Genomic DNA, 9,821 nt, shown 5'->3' with positions numbered 1-9,821 from the left:
GCACTATTCTAAATTTATTCAAAAGTCTAACTATTTCAAATTAAAACCTAATTAAAATCCTAATTAAAATCATATTGTCCTAATATTCTAAAATCAAGATTTAATCTTCTAATTGTCAAAATCAACCTAATTAATCTAATATTAACATAATTAACCTAATCAAAATATTAAAACTCAATTAAAAACAAAAATGGAATTGACTTTGGTTGGGAGGTATAAATTATAAATGGAGGTGTGAAGCTCAATTGGCTAAATGGGCTGCAGACAGGCCCAAATCAGTTTTTTTGGTCACAGGAGGCATGTTCCAAAAACAAGGTGGGAAGCAAAACTGTATATGTGTTGCGTCTAAGCCCAATACCAACTTATTCATTTCCCAGGGGGGTGCGCGTTAGAAATGGCGTGTTAGTGCAAAAACTGATTGTGGGCCTCGTTAAGCCCAACATCCATCTCACTCACTAGTCACAGGGTGTATACAAGAACTATAGTGTATGGAACATAGTTTTAGTGGGCTCATGGAACATTAAGCCCACTAGAAATCAGTTATGGCCACATTAACTTGTGTAAGTCAAAGAATTTGAAAACGCAAACCCGCGCGCCATCATATCTCTTCACTCACCTACAGCTCATTGGCCAACCGCCGCAGACCACCGCGCCAACGGCTATCGCCGACGATGGTGGTGACCTAAACCTAAATTGCCACCACCATTGGATGCGCAAGGATACGCTGGAGATGAATTTGACAATGGATTTGGGAATAGGTTACAGAGTTGGTCAAATCGAATAAAATCTTGGAAGAACCCTAATTCCTTAAATTCAAATTAAATGGAAATGGGCAAGAATTAGCCTCTACCACCATGGGGGTTGGGCTCTCCTCCCTATGTTCTACGTTCTGGTAAGCTTAAAGCAAGAAAACGTCACGAAATAAAATAGACTTACCGGAGAAGGCAACCGAAAAGTTTAACAGGTGAGTTCTTGAGAACGATTCATCCTCTTCTTTTCTCCCTCTCTTCTTCTTCTTCTTCTGAAACTTGGAAATGATGAAATGAGATTAATGAGGTTCAGCTCAAGTAGATTGAAGTTTCAATGTTAAGCTTCAATGGCTTATGAAAATGAGAGCTCTGAGTAAGGTGAGGGACGAAATGTTGTAGAAGTGAGAGTGAGTTTTCCAGGCAATGCAAAAGTAATTGAATGTGAATGATGAAATGTTTAAATAGAGGTTAGGTTTCGAGTTTGGTTAGGTTTTGGATTAGGATTAGATTCTATTAGGGAAAGCTTGGAATTAGTTAACCTTGACTCACCGAGTTAACTGATAACTCAGTTAGTTGGGAATGACTTAATTAGTTAGAGATAGTTATGTTAGTTGGAAATGATTTTGTTTTAAACTAGCTGCTGCAGGTTACCACTTAAGTGGATTTGGCCTTGTACCTTGATTCATGACTTGCTGAACAGGTACCTTTAAATGCCCATGGTCAATGACTTTGCATTGTGTACAAACTATAACATGTTTATTTCCACAGTTTGCACACACTTGTTTGCTTCCTTTTGCACTACCTTGGTTTAATCACATTGATGTTTTGATGCAGGTTCTATGGTTAAGCCAAAGACCTCTCATGGACCTCTCTTGGTTTCAAGGTTTGTTCAATGAGGATGGAAATTCCATGGATTAGACTTGGGCAATGTTATATGTTGTTGGTTCACTTGTTTGGATTGATGGTTGCAATGCTACTGTGCTTGATACAAGTTTTGAAGGTTTGGCTTGGTGTTGATTTGCAAGTGTGGGTTAGTAAATGTGTTGTTATATTCTGGTTGTGCAGGGTAATGCTTATGAGTTTATCCTTGAGGTGCTTGGTCATGTTGTGATCATGTGTGTGGTTTGCAAGTCGAATCATGTTCCTACTGCCATGACCAGTTGCCTTGCTAGCAAAATTTAGGGATTATGTCAGGTGGTAGCAGGTTTTGTGTTGAGAACTGGTACGGGTCAGGGATGACCATTACATACTCCTGGTTTTGGATTTGGTCATAGGTCAATTGGATTAGGCTTAACTGAGCTGGGTTATGTTGGTGAAACGGGGATTGTTGAATCTGGATGCTTGGTTGATTTTGTAAGGGAATACGGGTGAACTGTTTTGCTACCATGGATTTATGTTTGGTGTTAAAATTCCATCAATGTGCTATGAAATAAAGAATGCAGGTGAAGTATTTAGCTTGATTTTGTGTTTCACCTGTGCATGTTAATGGTTCGTGGTGTAGAATTCCTATAAATCCCTTGTTGAAAGTAATTTTGGATTGGCTGCTATAAGTTCGGAAGTCATTTGTGGTTAAAATTGAATTTAAATGAAATGGACTAGTAGAATGTGTAGCGGTATATTCATGACCATTAAGCTATGGATAAACTTAACGTCAATAAAACTAGAGTCGCCACCGTGCTTTTTTTGTTTCCAAAGGAAAAGGGAAAAGTACGAACGAAACCCAAAGATAAGAAGTTTTCAAATCAAAACTAATAAAATGCCAGAGATTACAAGTAAGGGGGTTGGTTACATAGAGGGAAGGTGTTAGCACTCAAAGTGTACTAGGTACTCCTAGGGAGCCCTTTTTTATGTGTGTATGTGTTTTGGTATAAAAGATGTTTACAATAAATAGAATGTGGGGATGAGAAAAGAATTCATTAATTATATTTTTGTCTTTGACAAGAACTTCGGAGTTGTGCCTATATACCAACATAAAAATGAGGGATTAAAACCTCGTAGTTCGTGGTATCAATTTCAAAGTGAGTGAATTGCTTTTAATAATAAAAAAATTAAGTTTAAAAGAGGCACAAAAGGCCTAAAAGAGTTTGAATGAGTGTTAATTCTTTTTGTCTTTTGAAATTTTAAGTCTAATATGGTTAGATTCATTTACAAGTTTGACTAAGAAAAAGAGTTTGAAAAATGCTATGGCATAAAGCCAAAGTTTCTAATTTGCAATAAGGTCTAAGTTTGAAATCACAAGCAAATAAGGTTTTGAAAGGGGGGAGAGATTTGAAATTTAAGAAGTGGGAGGAGATGAAGAGACTAATCCTAAGCAAAAATTTAAAAGTTAAGAGTTGAAAAGATCTGACCAATGGGATGCAATCCAATAGACAAGAATGTCATATGGAAACCCACTTTTCCTTTGGACTTTAAATCAAGCAATATCAATAAGAAAGTAGCACAATGAAGAGTAAGTCATTTAATAAATATAGCCACATCCAAGCTAGAAAATTCATAGTCTTCTTTATAATCTTCCCCATGTATCAGGTGACATACTCCTTGAATGGCTCAGAATAAGGCATTAGACATAGGTTCAAAGTAACATTTGCATCAAGACCATGTAGCAGATGAACTCAAGTGGATCTCAATACTTGCATCAGATGAAAATTCAAATCACAAGAACTTAGTTTCAAAAATGTTGTCATTGGCCAACTCCTTTTGCATAGGGAATGTTGCCTAATTCTAAGTCCAAAGCTCAGATCAAATCCAACTGTCCACACAAACATTTTTTAGGGGTTTTGGTTGTTTATTAAGTATTTTAAGGTCCTAAGACCACAAGCACAAACAAAATAATACAAACAAATATATACAATCACAATATATAGCTCAAGTGAACAAAGGGAAAATGACATTAAAATACACAAGTTAAATGATATGTATAATGGAAAATGATAAATCGCTAGAATTTAAATGGCATAAAGTAAATGACTTGAAATTAAAAGCAATTAATAGTAAGAGTTATTCAAATGTTAGTTGATTAGATGTTAGTGGGGTTTTTCTTTTCAACTATTTAAGTCATTCTTTGGAGAACACTCAACCCTCTATTCACAAGCATGAATCCTTGAACCAAGACATCTTCTAAAGGAAGGGAAAAAAGGCCAAGTTTCCATACAATACCATGAAAGGGAGGAGACTTAAAATCTCACTTATTAGAATGCTATGCCTTTGGGTCAAAATTTAGCGTTATGTTAAGCAATCGTAATTGGACTTGTGTAGAAGTCGCAACTATCTGAGGCCAGACAATAGAAATTTTGGTGTTAATGCATGTTAGAGATATGGTATAATGAACCATACTACTAAAACACACCACACACAAAAAAAGAAAATGATCAAAGGATGGACCTAATCTCATCCATACTTGTATTGGTTCATCTAACACAAAGTTATTGATGAACCAATTAGCCTTAGGATATTGAGATATCATTGATCAATGAGAGGGATGGGATAGAATGGGATTGAAGATGAAGAGGGAGAGGAAATGACAAAAACAGAAATTGGTCATGGGAGGAATTTTATCAAATTAAAATCATTCATTCATTTTGGGAGATGAAATGTACATTTCATCAATCCTCTAAATTCCATGATTTTAATCCAACAAAAGTCAAATCAACTTTGACCAAGGCCCAAACACATAGTCAAACTTCACAAGTCAATAAAAATGGCACAACATAATTTTTACACAATTAAACAATTGAAAATAATTAAAATGCATTAAATTAAATTATGTTTAATCTAAAACCTAAAAGATCTTCAACATACCAAATAAATGGCCAAGAGATTTATCATGGGTCAAACAAGATCAAAGGACCTTGGAGAAAATTTAATTATTTTTGAAAAGTCAAAAGTATTTTTAAACAATTAAAAATATGCACAAAAACAATTAAATCATGAAAAATATCAATATTAATCCAAAAAATAATTTTGATTCAGAAAGTGAAAGAGAAAAATATTTGAAATTTTTTGGTGAAAGTCTCATATTTTTTGGATCAATAATGAAATTAATATGAATTAATTAAAAACAACCAATTAAATGGAATATTCAGAAATTCAAAAAAACGTGGACCATTTGATCTCCCTCATTAATTGAGGTGACAAATCAGATGGTGATCAACGCACGTTCCACATGTGCCTTGGTTAACTGAGACGCACACATGGTAATCAAAAGCAACGCCCAAGATTAAAACAATTTAAATGGATCCTATGATTGAGATGCTTGCCAACACATCGTCGGGGCCAGAGCTCCAATCTTCTTCTCTGGTGGACCTCACCGAACTAGTCCACCTTCAACCATCACCAAAATGAAAAAGCAAGTCATGGATTTAAAGAAAAAATACTCAGGAGCTCGAATATGGCCTCAATTTTGTCCAATTCCAAGTATATGAAATAATACAGGGAGTTGAATTTTGAGGATCATGAACTGAGTTGCTTCGATTTGACCTCAAAGAAACTCAATCTTGTTGCCTACAGTGGTAGGACTTTAGCAAACCAAAAATCAATAAGAATAGTGGAGAATTGAGAGAGAATCGAAGAGAAGAAGTTGTTGAAATCTCACTTTCGAGGAGATTCAGAATTGCTTGATCTGGCTTCCAATTTGGCTTGGCTTGACTCTAGAAGCTTGTAGAAGATGATTTGAATGGGTAAAAGGTTTGGACTCTTGGAGTTTCAATCCTAAAACAGAAGGAGAATTGAAACTCGGTTTCTCAAGAAACCTTCAAGATTATCCTTTCAATGGGGTTTGGGGAGGAAAGGGTCGAAGCTTGGGCAAGAGGGATCCCAATTCTGATCATCAAGGGTTCTATTTATAGCCAATGTGAATGAAATTTTCACACTTCCAAATTTGGAAAAATTTCAAATTATCCCTTGCATGGATGCATCGGCATCATTGGGCCCATGAAATGATGTATTCTGATCCATAATCCGATGTACTTCATGCCGATATCATGTTAGAAGCTCATGCAAATGTATATGAAAAGTGGAACTTAAAATTATCCAAATGATACCTTAACTTACACCCATGCACAAGTCTTTCAATTTTGATCCAAATGAGATGATCTAGAATGTTTTTGAAAGGTTAGGTCAAGGGGAACAACTTTCATGTTGAACACTTTTTCATTTGAAGCTTGGATCATGATGAATTTTTAGGTGGAAGTTTGGTTAATCAAACATGTTTAAAAAAATTCTACGTCCCAAGTTCAATGTTCATTTCTTCCACCTTGAATAACTTTTTCTATGGACTTCAAATGAGAAACGTTCCTTCATCAACATTGTTGATATTTCAAACCTCTTCAATTTGGTCACAAATTTCACATCATTTGGATTTTTCATGAAGGAGTTATACATTTTAGAAGTTAAGGAAAATCACTTGTTCAATTGTATTAGCCCAAAATGACCTATAATGTTTCCTCTTGGCACATGCATTTGAAAGTTGAATTTGCACTTCCTTCAAATATAAAAGTTGAAGTAGACATCTTGAAATTGATCATGTAATATTAATGGCTTTCATCTCATAAAAATTGAGCAAGGTATAACCTTGGGAAGTTGACCTCCAAACTAGGGTTTAGACAAAATGACCTATAACCTTTCACCATAAAAAATGACTTTCCAAGCAAAAATAGCTCTTGACTTCAACATGAAAGTTGTTCGAAATGTCATTTAGAGTAAAGTTTCATCTTGGAATCATTTTCATATGACAAATATTGTAGGAGATAGGGTCTAGGGAACCCCAGGTTTGACCAGTTGACTTTCTCAGGTCAACCACCATGAACCAACTTGCTAGCTCGACATTCTCTTGACTTTTGGGACTCATGGAGGATCATATCTGCATAAGATGATGTAGCATGAATTATACCTTGGAATAATTGATTAATTGTTGAAGAAATTTGTTGAAGAAGTCACACAAGATACCCAGATGAATTAGGGTTTCCAAGGTAAACAAACTCCAAACTCTTGATGATTTCCTGATCAAAACAACATGTGAAGATCATGGGGATCCATATATGACACTTAGAGCCAAAGTAAACCAATTATTTATTGAGCTCATTGCATTTAGGGTCTCAAACCCTAGATATGATCTTGATGGAGCATAGGCGAGTATACACACTACCTACAAAAGCAACAAACTATACATTGATTTATTTTTGGTATTTTGGTTAGTAAATAATGAAAAACAAAGTATGATACAATCTAAAGTGCTTGGTGACCTCTCCCAATGCAAACCCAATGAATGAGGGGTGAGAAGGATGCCAAGTTGTGATCCCATTGCTAATGCATATGATGAGATAACATGAGTGATCTTAGGGTCAAAATTGGGGTCTTACAGCTGCCCCTATTTAAGGATGTTCTAGATGAGGAGGTGAAGCTTAAAATCTTCGTATCGACTCACTAGAATGGGCTTAAATTGATAACGCGAAAACCTATCGTATATTTGGCTTCATATGCAATGCTTTTTACTTGATTAGCACTTATTATTACGCAGTATTTTATGTTTATTGTAGATATTTATCGAATAAAAGATGTATAAGCAAGCAAAGAGGAAAATAGCAAACAGGAAAGAAAAAGAGAAGAAACTGGAGAAAAATAGACATCACATGGCCCACCACAACAAATGGGCATGTGGCGCCCACCACTTGGATGTGTGGCGCCCGCCACATTACCTAAAGGGAGTGGTGGCGCCCTCCACAAAGCAAGGAAGTTGTGGCACCCATCCTTCAAAAGGTGGCGCTTGCCACGGAGATCAAACTAGGGATGTGGTAACCGCCACAACTCGGTCTCCCCTATTTTCTCTCCACCTTTTTAGCCACGACCTCCACAATTTTAGCCATGACTTCCACTTAACTTTTCAACCAACGAATGCTACAATCTAGGGAAGTGGAAATTATATAAAGGAGGGTTGGTTTTCTTTTCAAGGGTGCGCTTTTTCAGTCCGATTCTTTTGGTTAGTTTTCTTAGGCAGTTTCTTACTTTGTAAAAGCAATAGATTCTCCACATCGGGGACTATTGCAACTTATTATTTACACATTTGAATTCGATTGTAATGGTGTACTCAATTGCCAAAGCTTTTCGGCATTGTTTAATTCGAAGAATCAGGATTTATTTCAAGTTATCGCTTTATTTTCCAGGTTTTATTTTAATTTCCATTTTAATTATGTATGCCTTATTGTATGCCTGATTGTCTGAGTACCATGTCTATTACTGGATCCATGTCCGGCTAAACCTTTAGGTATCGGTATGTAAAGATCGTCGAAACGAAGGGATTCATAAATAATTGGTGTTGGCTTTTATAAAATTTACTTTTCCGGTTTTAGTTTCTTGTTTTATTCAAAATTGTTTTACGTACGAGAGTACAAAGCAAACAAAGGTTACGGTCAATAAGAACGAGAGTTTGAGATTTTAACTAGATAGCTGAACCTAGGCATTAATCCTAAACATAGCGAGAGCGCTTTAGGATTAATTAGACTTTATTCATATTCAAAAACTACTTTTAAATTCAAAATGAGACCGCAAAAGCCAAGCATTCTAGTTTAAGAGTATGGTCAGAGTCAATAAAACGAGAGTGTGAGGCTAAGTCCTTTTTATAAATAATTTCTACTGAAGAATATTTTGACCAATAAGATTACACCAACTATCTATCGAATCCCCGAAGTTTGATATGTTACATACTGATATCCCTTTATCAAATATATTTATTAATCTTCTATTTACGTTATAGTTATTTCTCTTCATCCCTCCAATCTTAGAATGATCATCAATCTTAGATTTACATAGTAACATTAGATAACGATATGTTCGATTATTAGTCCTTGTGGGTTCGATAACCTTTAAAACTATGTGATACAACTGTGCACTTGCAGTCACGATTCCCATAGATTTACTAAGTCACGATCAAGTTTTTGGCGCTGTTGTCGGGGACTAATTTAGTCGATATCGTAACTCCAGTGTTGCCTAGTATAGACTAAGGCAAACAATTCTATTTCCCTTTCTAATTTGTCGAGTGTATGCCAAGTACTCGCTCTCAAGGTCGAAATTAAAGCTACCGTTCGACGAACTTGAGCGTTATCTAAGGTTAGAATGTCCAATACGATACCTGATACGAGAGCATCGTATCAAGCTAAATCTTCCCGATCCTAATATCCCTATTCCTGAACCAATTATTCGACTAGAGATGGCCGAAGGACCGCAAAACCGTCCTCTTAAATACTATGCAATCCCTTCACAGGATGAACCATGTAACAGCATCGCTGCCCCTGCCATCGAGGCTAATAATTTCGAGCTAAAACCTTCGTTGTTGTCAGCCGTACAACAAAACCAATTTTCAAATAGTCCCACGGAGGACCCGAACCTACATTTGTCAGTGGTTCTGCAATACGCAGACACAATGAAAGCAAATGGTGTCAGCTCCGAAGCTATAAGACTACATCTTTTCCCATTCTCATTAAGAGATAGAGCTAGAGCTTAGCTCCAGTCTCTACCATGCAACTCTGTCACTACGTGGAACAAGTTGAAGAAAGTTTTCTTAGCATGATATTTCCCACCTAGTAAGACGACTATGCTAAGAGCTCAAATAAATGGGTTTAAACAAAAAGATAATGAATCACTTTTTGAAGCTTGGGAGAGATACAAAGACATGATGAGGCTTTGTCCACATCACGATCTAGAAGAATGGTTGATCATCCATACCTTTTACGATGGTCTCTTGTACAACACAAGATTGACAATAGACGCCGCCGTAGGTGGCGCACTGATGGATAAACCCTACAATGAGGCCTATCAACTTATCGAAAGTATGGCCCAGAATCATTATTAGTAGGGAAGCGAAAGAACCTCTGTAAAGAAACCTCCAACGAAAGGCGGTATGTACGAATTAAGCAGCCTTGACAAGGTCAACGCCAAGGTAGACACTCTTACTCAAAAGATAGATAACTTGACCATAACACCCACAACCACCGTGGCTGCCGTAGCACCAAATTGCGAGATATGCGGAGTTCCAGGGCATGCTGCCCTAGAATGTCAACTCTTGACAGGAACCTCCACATA

At 36.4% G+C, this 9,821-nt stretch overlaps 1 non-coding gene across 1 annotated transcript; it reads right to left on the bottom strand.

Annotated features, from left to right (window-relative positions):
• Positions 1 to 9,333: 9,333 nt before the first annotated feature.
• LOC127117147 (small nucleolar RNA R71) lies at positions 9,334 to 9,440 on the bottom strand. Its single transcript, XR_007801906.1, has one exon. It is a non-coding gene; the product is annotated as a small nucleolar RNA R71 (small nucleolar RNA).
• Between the last annotated feature and the right edge of the window lie 381 nt (positions 9,441 to 9,821).

The sequence above is a fragment of the Lathyrus oleraceus genome, chromosome 1, assembly GCF_024323335.1.
Source record: "Lathyrus oleraceus cultivar Zhongwan6 chromosome 1, CAAS_Psat_ZW6_1.0, whole genome shotgun sequence".
NCBI classification, from domain to species: domain Eukaryota; kingdom Viridiplantae; phylum Streptophyta; class Magnoliopsida; order Fabales; family Fabaceae; genus Lathyrus; species Lathyrus oleraceus.
The sequence above is the reverse complement of the archived record's forward strand: the minus strand, read 5'-3'. Positions and strand labels throughout refer to the sequence as shown.